Below are 9,572 nucleotides of genomic sequence, written 5' to 3' on the forward strand. Positions count from 1 at the left end.
ATCTAAACCCCAAATAAATCAGTTTTACTCTGTATAAAGCTTATACGAGGTAAAATGATAAATGTTCACCCTCTGTATCACTGATAGAGAGATATTCAGAGCTTTGCCCCGTCCCCCTCAGGTAACAATTACTTACACTGCGTTAATAAAATAACTTTTGTTTATTTATAAAGTATGAAAGTAGAATTTAAGTATTAACAGACAGAACAAAGTAAGTCACAAAGCAAAATAAAACAAAGTATGCAAGCCTAAGCTTAATACACTCAGAAATCAGTTACAGATGTTAACTTCTCACCCTCGTTGTTACTTCAGGTAAAATCCTTCTCAGTTCAGAGGCGTTTTCTGACCTGAGTCCAGCCTGTTCTCCCCTACCCCTGTGGTTACAGTCCTTGTTTCCAGGTGCTTGCAGGTATCTTCATGGGGTGGAGATGTCACCTCTTACGGCAGTTGAAGACACTCATTGTTTGCTTCCCAACTTGATATAGAACTTCCCTAAGGTGAGAAACCTTTGTTTGGAATTCCACTCCCCTCTGGAAAAGTACCAGCTTCAGGATGGATTCCAATTTCAGGTGACATGGTCACATGTCACTGTAAGACCCCAATCTCCATTCTTCCTGGGTTGGCCCACACATACACAGGAAGGATTCGAGGTAAACAGAGCCATTCACAGTTCAGTGATTCTGAAACACCTTTAATGGTGGCCACTTAATATGTCTACATCAATAATACAAGTTTTTTTATCTTATTCTCCTAACTCCAGACATAGAAATAATCCATGTAAACCAATAGGATGAACACACCTTTAGAGTTATTGAGATATTTTCTAGGTTGGTGGCTGTGACATACCAGGGCCCAGACCAGACTAATCAGTAGCTGTGTCACACCTGCCTGCAACCTTGCAAGCCTTGCTGAAGTGGCTTCCACCTGGGCCACTCACAAACAAATCACACCCTGAGCATGTGTGTGTAACTGCTGCCTGGCCAGGAACAGTTGGGTTACACTCACGGTCTCACCATCCTTTGGTTATACTGCAGGGTGACCCCAACACACTTTCCAGTCTTCGATTTCCCTCCAGAAATATATGTGCTGTGCTGTCCAGTCCTCTCCTGGACAATATAAGTTACATTGTCCATTATTTCTGTAACGGCACTAATAACCATGCAACTTAGCTTCTCGGACACTTCTATTCAAACACACTGGATTAGATTGATTGACTACACAGATAGATTTTAAGTGAGTGTAAATAAGGAGGCATAGACGTCAGACATGGTTACAAGAAAAATAAAGCTAGAATGCAACTCGTGCCTAAGTTAACAAATAAGATGAAATTCAAAACAAATGTTTCCTAACCACATGCTTTCAACAGTCTTCCTGACCAAATTTCTTAGGTTAGGACCCCTCTCCCAGTCCAATGGTTGCTTCCTTTATCCCTTCAGATGCAGTGAATCAATGGGAAGAGGCAGAGAGAAAGAGCGAGAGAGCGATGTCTTTGGATCTCTGCCCCTTCTTTTTATAGTCCTATCCCCTTTTGAGAACTATTTACACCTGGTTACCAGAAGACAAAATGACTATATAGAAGTATGTTCCCTGCTGCTTTTTCCTCACCTTTTGGGGCTTCCTTTGTTTCCCTTCCTTCTTGATGACTCTGGTTACTGTTGAGATACAAAATTAAGCAGAGCACACTTCTTTTTTTAAGACAGAGCCGTTTACCAGCCTGAGTTTGGAACATGTATTAATAACCTGTACTGTGTAATCTTATAACTTCACATACAGTAGCTCCTCACTTAACGTTGTATCTGTGTTCCTGAAAAATGCGACTTTAAGTGAAACGACGTTAAGCGAATCCAATTTCCCCATAAGAATTAATGTAAATAGGGGTGGTTAGGTTCCAAGGAATACTTTTATTTGGCAGATAAAAGGCATTATATAAATTTTAAACAATTTTAAACAAGCAATTTAATACTGATATAAGTTTTTAAAACAATGTTAAAGAAACAATTTAATACTGCAATCATCATTGCTGAGTATGAAGCAATGGGAGATGCCCCTGCCTAACCTCACACAGGCACAGACCAGTGGCACTGCAGACAATGAGGCAGGTAAGGAGGCTGAAGTTGCCGTAGGTTAGGAGAAGCAGGTTGCACAGCACCAGCGGCAGCGGCAGCTTCCCCCACTGTGCAAGCACCGGTGCGGCGGGCTTAACCCTCCACCCACCTACTCCACCCCTTCCCCCAAGAACCCACCCTTAAGTCACCTCTTCTCCCCCCACCTTCTCCCCTTTACTCCACACTCCACATCCTCACTCCTCCCTCTCCCTCCACTGACTCGTGAATGCTGCAAACCAGCTGATTGCCATGGGCAGGAGGCAGAGGGGAAGCAGGGGGAAGGCGCTGATCTATACAGTCTGCCAGCAGGAGTAACTCCAGGGGCTTAGGGGAGCTGATAAAGGGGCTGCCAGCTGTGGACAAACGAGCAGGTTCTGTAATGGAGCGGTGACGTAAGATCGAAACAACGTTAAGCAAGTGGTTATTAAGTGAGAGTTACTGTACTTCATCAAAAATATTGTATTAATATTTACGATGAGAGCATGACTATTTCTAGTTGGCTCATAGCTTTATTTAGCATCTTAAAGCTGAGTTCTGTGTGCAGATAATATGCACACAAGAGGGATAGTTTGTGAACTGCAGAAGTCTGTAGCATGCCGTAGTGTCCTCCTGAGCTCCTCTGGTCATCATGTGGTCTCCATCAAGCAAAATGAGTGAACTTATCTTTCCTGCTTTGGGGAATAACTTAGCAAGGGAAGAACAAAGCAAACCATGGTGATTGGCATGCTACAAATAGCTAGATAATCTGGGATACTATAACATATCTTACAGGTTTTATATTCCATCTATTGGAGCCGTGACAATGAGGTGATTCTGAAACCAAGAATGACTGAGAAGATATCAGGTCGAGCTCCAAACAATTAGTATGTTTCACCTGTATCTAACTTTCTATTCCTTTGATTCCAAATTTGTTACTAGGGCTAGTTGAAAATTTTTCTTGAGAATTTTTTTGATGGAAAATTGGACTTTCCATTCAACTATTTTTTCCATGAAATTATCTTTTCCCTGGAAATTATCAGCTTTCCATCAAAATTCCAAACTCCCCTCCTCCCTAAAGTGTGGCTGTGGGACTCTGGTGATGAGCCAGGGCAGTTCAGGAAGAGGAGAGACATCATGCATCATTAGGGATGTAGTCAAGCCTGGTAGAAATTGCATCATTTAATAACATGGTAGAAAAGAATGGGCCAATTAATCCCCAGGGCACTAATTACACCGAGGTGGCTTTGGTTCACTGAATGTATTAATTAGGTGTTATGGCTCTCTGAGCTCAGGTATTCCCACTTTCTTCAGGGATCATGTCCCATAGATCACTCATTTCACTATAAAACATCCCGAATGCTCCAAACTGGCAGTTTCTGTCAATGGGGAAACACGAACACATCTCTCTCTCTCTCTTCTCAGCAGGTACATGTTATTGTCCTGAATTACAGTCACACACACAAATGGACACCATGGGGATCAACAGATATTGAATTGAAGACCTCCAGCACTAAAAGCCTCATCCCTAACTCCTAGCCATTCAGCTAAAGGAGCAACCTCCTTGGCTGGAAAATATAGGCAATTACATAATCACCGAAGCCAGTGCTTTCCATTGTGTCTCTGGCTTTTCATACCAGCTAAAGTAAATTCCAAAAAGCTTAATTAGCACAGTAAGCAACTTTACCCCAACCCGACATGCCAAGCCACAGAGCTCCCTTTGCCCAAAGAGGGTAGAAAGATTGACACTCCTCTTCTCTCACTCCTTTTTGAGCTTACAAATAATTTCCGTGCACCTATCCACATCTCTGTAGTTGCCTGATCTGTGTTCAGAGGATATGGAAAAAGTAAATCACTCAGAGGCAACCGAGTTCATTCTCTCAGGATTGACAGATCATCCAGAACTGTGGGTCCCCGTTTTGGTTGTTCTTACTGATTTATGGTATCACACTGGTGAGGAATGGGGGGATGAGCTTGTTAATCATGATTGATCCCTAACTCCACATCCTCATGTACTTTTTCCTCAGTAATTTGTTTTTCTGTGATCTCTGCTATTCCTCGACAATTTGCCCTAAGAGGAAAAGCATTTCTTACACTGCCTGCGCTGTGCAAATGTATCTCTCGGACGCTTTAACAGATGTTGAGTGCCTTTTGCTGGCTGTGATGGCATATGACCGATATGTGGCCATCTGTAACCCACTGCTCTATATGATCACCATGTCCAGGCAGCTTTGTAAACAGCTGGTGGCTGGGGTGTACACTGGAAGGCTGGTGGATTCAATGATAAACACGGTTTTTACATTTCGGCTGTCATTCTGCAGCTCCAACATCATCAATCATTTCTTCTGTGACATCCCCCCACTGCTGGAGCTCTCGTGTTATGACACTCACATCAACGAGATTGTGATGTTTGCTTTCACGAGCTGCATTATAGTGAGCAGCCTTGTAACTGTCCTCCTCTCCTATGTCTATATCGCCTGCACCATCCTGGAGATCTGCTCCATTGAGGGCCAGTGCAAAGCCTTCTCCACCTGCACTTTCCACTTGACTGTGATGGTCCTGCTTTTTGACACCCTCCTCTTCATGTATTTACGTCCCACCTCCAGCTACTTCATGGACATAGACAAAGTGGCCTCGGTGTTTTACACGCTGGTGATCCCCATGTTGAACCCCCTCATCTACAGCCTGAGGAACACGGAGGTGAAGGACGCCCTGAGGAGAGCTATGAATAAACTCCTAACCAATTCCTGAATCTGTTTAACTCTGTACATGTTTAGTGATGGGGAGTGGAAACAGGTGAATTCAATTCCCAACCCATTGCAATGTAATTTTGCAGAGCCTGTGGTCGTATTGTTCATTATTGTATTATTATTATTATTATTATTACTATTATTAATTTGTTTGTATTCCAGAAAAGGTCTGCAGGGCCCAACTAAGATCAGTGAACAAATCACAGGAAGAATAGCAGGTCCAGAAAGAGAGAATGATTTTATAAGCTTGTGGCTGGAGGCATCCACCTAGAGTGTGAGATGCTCAACTTCAGGTCTCTGTTGCAGTGGTTATTGAATTAGTTATCCACAGTAGAACAACTTTGAAAGGAGAGATTGAGAGGAACCCATGCTGGACTGGCACATCATTCAGGGGTATATCCATGTGTATAGTGTGACAGGTTTGGTCACAGATACCCCTATTGGGACTGTCACCTGTTACGCTGAAATTGCCTCTGATCACTGTTTTCCCTGCCAGTCTGGGCCTCCAGAACCCTGCCTTGTTGAGCCAGATGCGCTAGCCAGCTGCAACACAGTCAAAGGGTCAGGGCCACACACCCCAAACTGCAGATCCAGACTGAAACCACCTCAGCATTATACCTGTCTCCAGCATGCAGACACCCAGCTCCCAATGGGATCTGAACCCCAAACAAATTTGTTTTACTCTGTATAAAGCTTATACAGGGTAAAATGATAAACGTTCACCCTCAATATCACTGCAAGAGAGAGATACAAAACTCTTCCCTCCCTCCCACACCCTGTAACAATTACTTACACTGAGTTTATAAATAAAAAAGTGACTTTATTAAATATAAAAAGTTGGATTTAAGTGGTTTTAAGTTGTAGCAGATAGAACAAAGTAAGTCACAAAGCTGAATAAAACAAAACTTGCAAGGCTAAGCTTAATACACTCCGAAATCAGTTATAAATGTTAACTTCTCACTCCAGTTGTTACTTCAGGTAAAATCCTTCTCAGGTCCGATGCCTTTTCTGACCTGGGTCCAGCCTGTTCTACCTCACCCCTGAGGTTAAAGTCCTTTTGTTTCCAGCTGCCTGCAGGTATCTTTGTGGGGTGGGAAGGTCGTCTCTTAAGCCAACTGAAGACACTCATTGTTTGCCTTCCCCACTTTGTATAGAACATCCCTTTGTTTGGAATTCCACCCCTTCTGGAAAAGTACCAGCTTCATGATGGATTTTTGTATCAGATGACATTGTTACATGTCACAGTAAGACGCCAGTCTGACACACCCCATAAGTATTTATGGAAATATGCCATGACTGGAATATATTTTATGCTAGGTATGCCATGTAACATGTGTTAGCAAAGGTTATGATCTACTGAATACATTCCTCCTATTTGTATGAATGTATCATTTTTGTTTTCAAAGTTATGAATATTGGCTATGTTCTTGTTTAATTTTAAATACCCTCAGTGAAGCAATTGGTCAGCTTTATGAGAAAAGACTATTGTCAGTAAGTGCCCCATCAAGAACCACTTAAGCCAACTATAAACTTGGAGATGCCAATCTGCGTCTGAGCTTTCCCAGGATTGTGGCTTGGCTGGTAAAGAACTCAGTAATGCATGGACATGTGACTCCAAAACTCCATTTTGTAGCTGGCATTCTATGCAGGGACAGGGAGGAGTGTCCACCCCAAAGGATACCTTATAGAAACTGGAACAAAAGACAGTAACCACAGGGGGTGTGAGTGATTGCTGGACCCTCACTAGAAGGAGACTAGTGTGTAAAAGAAAGCTTACTGCAACACCTTTGAGGGTGAGGTTTTATCTGTATTCAGTTTTCTTACTATATTAGGCATAGACTTGTGTGTTCTATTTTATTTTGCTTGGTCTATTTTTATTTCAATTTGTTCTGTCTGTTACTACTTGGAGCTACTTAAATTTTACTTTCTGTATTTAATAAAATCACTTTTTACTTATTATTTAACCCAGAGTATGTATTAATACCTGAGAGGGCGGGGAGCAAACACCTGTGTAAATCTATCTATAAGTGTTATAGAGGGTGATCAATTCAATAGTTTACCCTGTATAAGCTTTATACAGGGTAAAACGGATTTATTTGGGGTTTGGACCCCATTGAGAGTTGGGCATTTGAGTGTTAGAGACAAGAACATTTCTTAAGCTGCTTTCAGTTAAGCCTGCAGTTTCTGAGATGCGGTTCAGACCTGGGTCTGTGTTTGTAGCTGGTGTGTGTGTGGCACAACCAGGCAGGGTTCTGGAGTTCCAAATTGGCAGGGAAAGCAGGGGCAGAAGCAGTCTTGGCACATCAGTTGGCAGCCCTAAGGGGGTTACTCTGATCCAACCAGTCATATTCTTCCTCGGTTGGCCCACAGGAACACAGGAAGGCATGCAGGTAAACAGAGCCATTCACAGTTCATTGATTCTGAAGCACCCTTAATAGCCTCCACCTAATGTGTCAATATCAGTGATACACGTTTATATTTTATTCTCCTAACTCCAGACATTAAAATAATCCATGTTAACAAAAGGGATGAACACACTTAGTAGATTATGATCTTTATAATGATATGTTACATAGGGCTGTCATGGTATAATTCCTCACTCTGAACTTTAGCGTCCAAAAGATGGGGTACCAGCATGAATTCCTCTAAGCTCAATTACCAGCTTAGTACTTGTAGCGCTGCCACCAACTAGGAATTCCAGTGCCTGGTACACTCTGGTCCCCCCAAAAACTTGCCCGGGGACCCCCAAGACCCAGTCCCTCTGGATCTTAACACAAGGAAAGTAAACCCTTTCAATCACCGTTGCCTCTCTCAGGCTTCCCCTCCCTGGGTTACCCTGGAAGATCATTGTGATTCAAACTCCTTGAATCTTGAAACAGAGAGGAAAATTCACCTTCCCCCCTCCCAGACTCTCCCTGAGAGAGACAGTAATCCTAACACAGAGAGAAATTAGCCTCTCTTTCTCCCCTTCCCTCCTTTCTCCCCACCAATTCCCTGGTGGATCCAGACCCAGTCCCCTGGGGTCTCACCAGAATAAAAAAATAATCAGGTACTTAAACAAGAAAAGCTTTTAATTATAGAAAGAAAAACAGTAAAAATTATCTTTGTAAATTTAAAATGAAATAGGTACAGGGTCTTTCAGCTATAGACACTGGGAATACCCTCTCAGCCTAAGTATACAAGTACAAATTAAAATCTTTTCAGCAAAATACCAATTTGAACTCCTTTCAGCCAAATACACATTTGCAAATGAAGAAAACAAACATAAGCCTAACTCACTTTATCTACTTAGTACTTACTATTCTGCACTTATAAGAGCCTGCATCAGAGAGATTGGAGAGAAACCTGGTTGCACGTCTGGTCCCTCTGAGCCCCCAGAGTGAACAACAACCAAACACTAACAGCACAGCACAAAAACTTCCCTCCTTCAAGATTTGAAAGTATCCTGTCCCCTGATTGGTCCTCTGGTCAAGTGACAGCCAGGCTCACTGAACTTAACCCTTTACAGGCAAAAGAGACATGAAGTACTTCTGTTCTATTAACTCTTACTTATCTGTTTATGACAAGGGCACTTAGCATAAAGCATATTCCAGTTATATCATATTCAGAAGCATATTTTCATAAAGCATATGGAGTGCAGTGTCACACCTGGCTTTGCCCAGCACTGGAGAGAAGGGGGAATTGAACCTGGAGCTCCCACCTCAGAGGTCAACACCTCAACTATTGGGCTGAAAATTACAAAGGGAAGGACCAGCACCTGAATCCTGCCCTGGCACACACATATTGTTTTGGGACAAAGCTATTAGGAATATTTGTAACACATTTATGAATAGTTTCAGGTCAATCCAAGCGGTATTATTTTTGACAATAAATTATTAGTCCAGGAGAAATTCACCCATTTCTAGACACCTTTGTGTCCCAATTCTGGGAAATTTCTTAAAGAGACATTTGGAGGGGTGACCAACAAATAAAGTGGAATACAGTCACCACAGTTTTGTATCATATTAAAATTACTTCACGTGAGAGACAGCTATCCAGGCCAGCTGATTCTCTGTCCGTGTTCCATTTCCACAAGGAGAGACACGGCAACAACATTAATTGGACGTGCTGTGCACACCTGTTGTCCTGGGAGCAAAGATGCTCCAAGGAGTAAATCTCAAAGTCATCAAAGCTAAATGTAACCTCTGCCACCCAAGGAAGCAGCTCCAGAGGTATAAAGGGTAACGTTGGTGTGGTTAGCAAACAGGGAAAGAGTCAACTCTAAGTCTGATTTTTGGGTTCTGAGCTTCCCTCCTTCTCAACTCAGTGTAGGTGAAGGGAGAAAAAAAAGAGGTACCACCAAGTCATGGGCAAACAAGTCAGTTTCAGAGCACTTCAGCCTTTAATTGAAATGACAGTGAGCCGTTCATGGGAGGGGAAGGAGGAATTATCCTGAGAGGAGAAATTTCAAATTTTCTGAACCTATTTACCTTTCAAAAGAAGGAAAGAGCTTTACTAAGGGAGGGAGAAGAGTGACTGGAAAAGGAGAGAAAAATAGCTTTAATAGGAAGGGAGAAAATTCCCCCATTGATTCAGGAAATGTCTAAGCTAAAGCCATTACATTGACTCAGCTATGGCGTGCAGCAACCCCATAGTGCAGATGCTTTTCACATTGCTGGATTGGATTTTTCCATTGATGTAGTTAATCCACATCTCCAAGAGGCAGTAGCTAGGTCAATGGAAGAATTACCCTGAAAGTCAG

At 42.5% G+C, this 9,572-nt stretch overlaps 1 pseudogene; it reads left to right on the forward strand.

Annotated features, from left to right (window-relative positions):
* Positions 1–3,919: 3,919 nt before the first annotated feature.
* Positions 3,920–4,832, forward strand: LOC115651569 (annotated as a pseudogene).
* The last annotated feature ends 4,740 nt before the right edge of the window (positions 4,833–9,572 follow it).

Source organism: Gopherus evgoodei, chromosome 4 (assembly GCF_007399415.2).
Source record: "Gopherus evgoodei ecotype Sinaloan lineage chromosome 4, rGopEvg1_v1.p, whole genome shotgun sequence".
NCBI classification, from domain to species: Eukaryota; Metazoa; Chordata; order Testudines; family Testudinidae; genus Gopherus; species Gopherus evgoodei.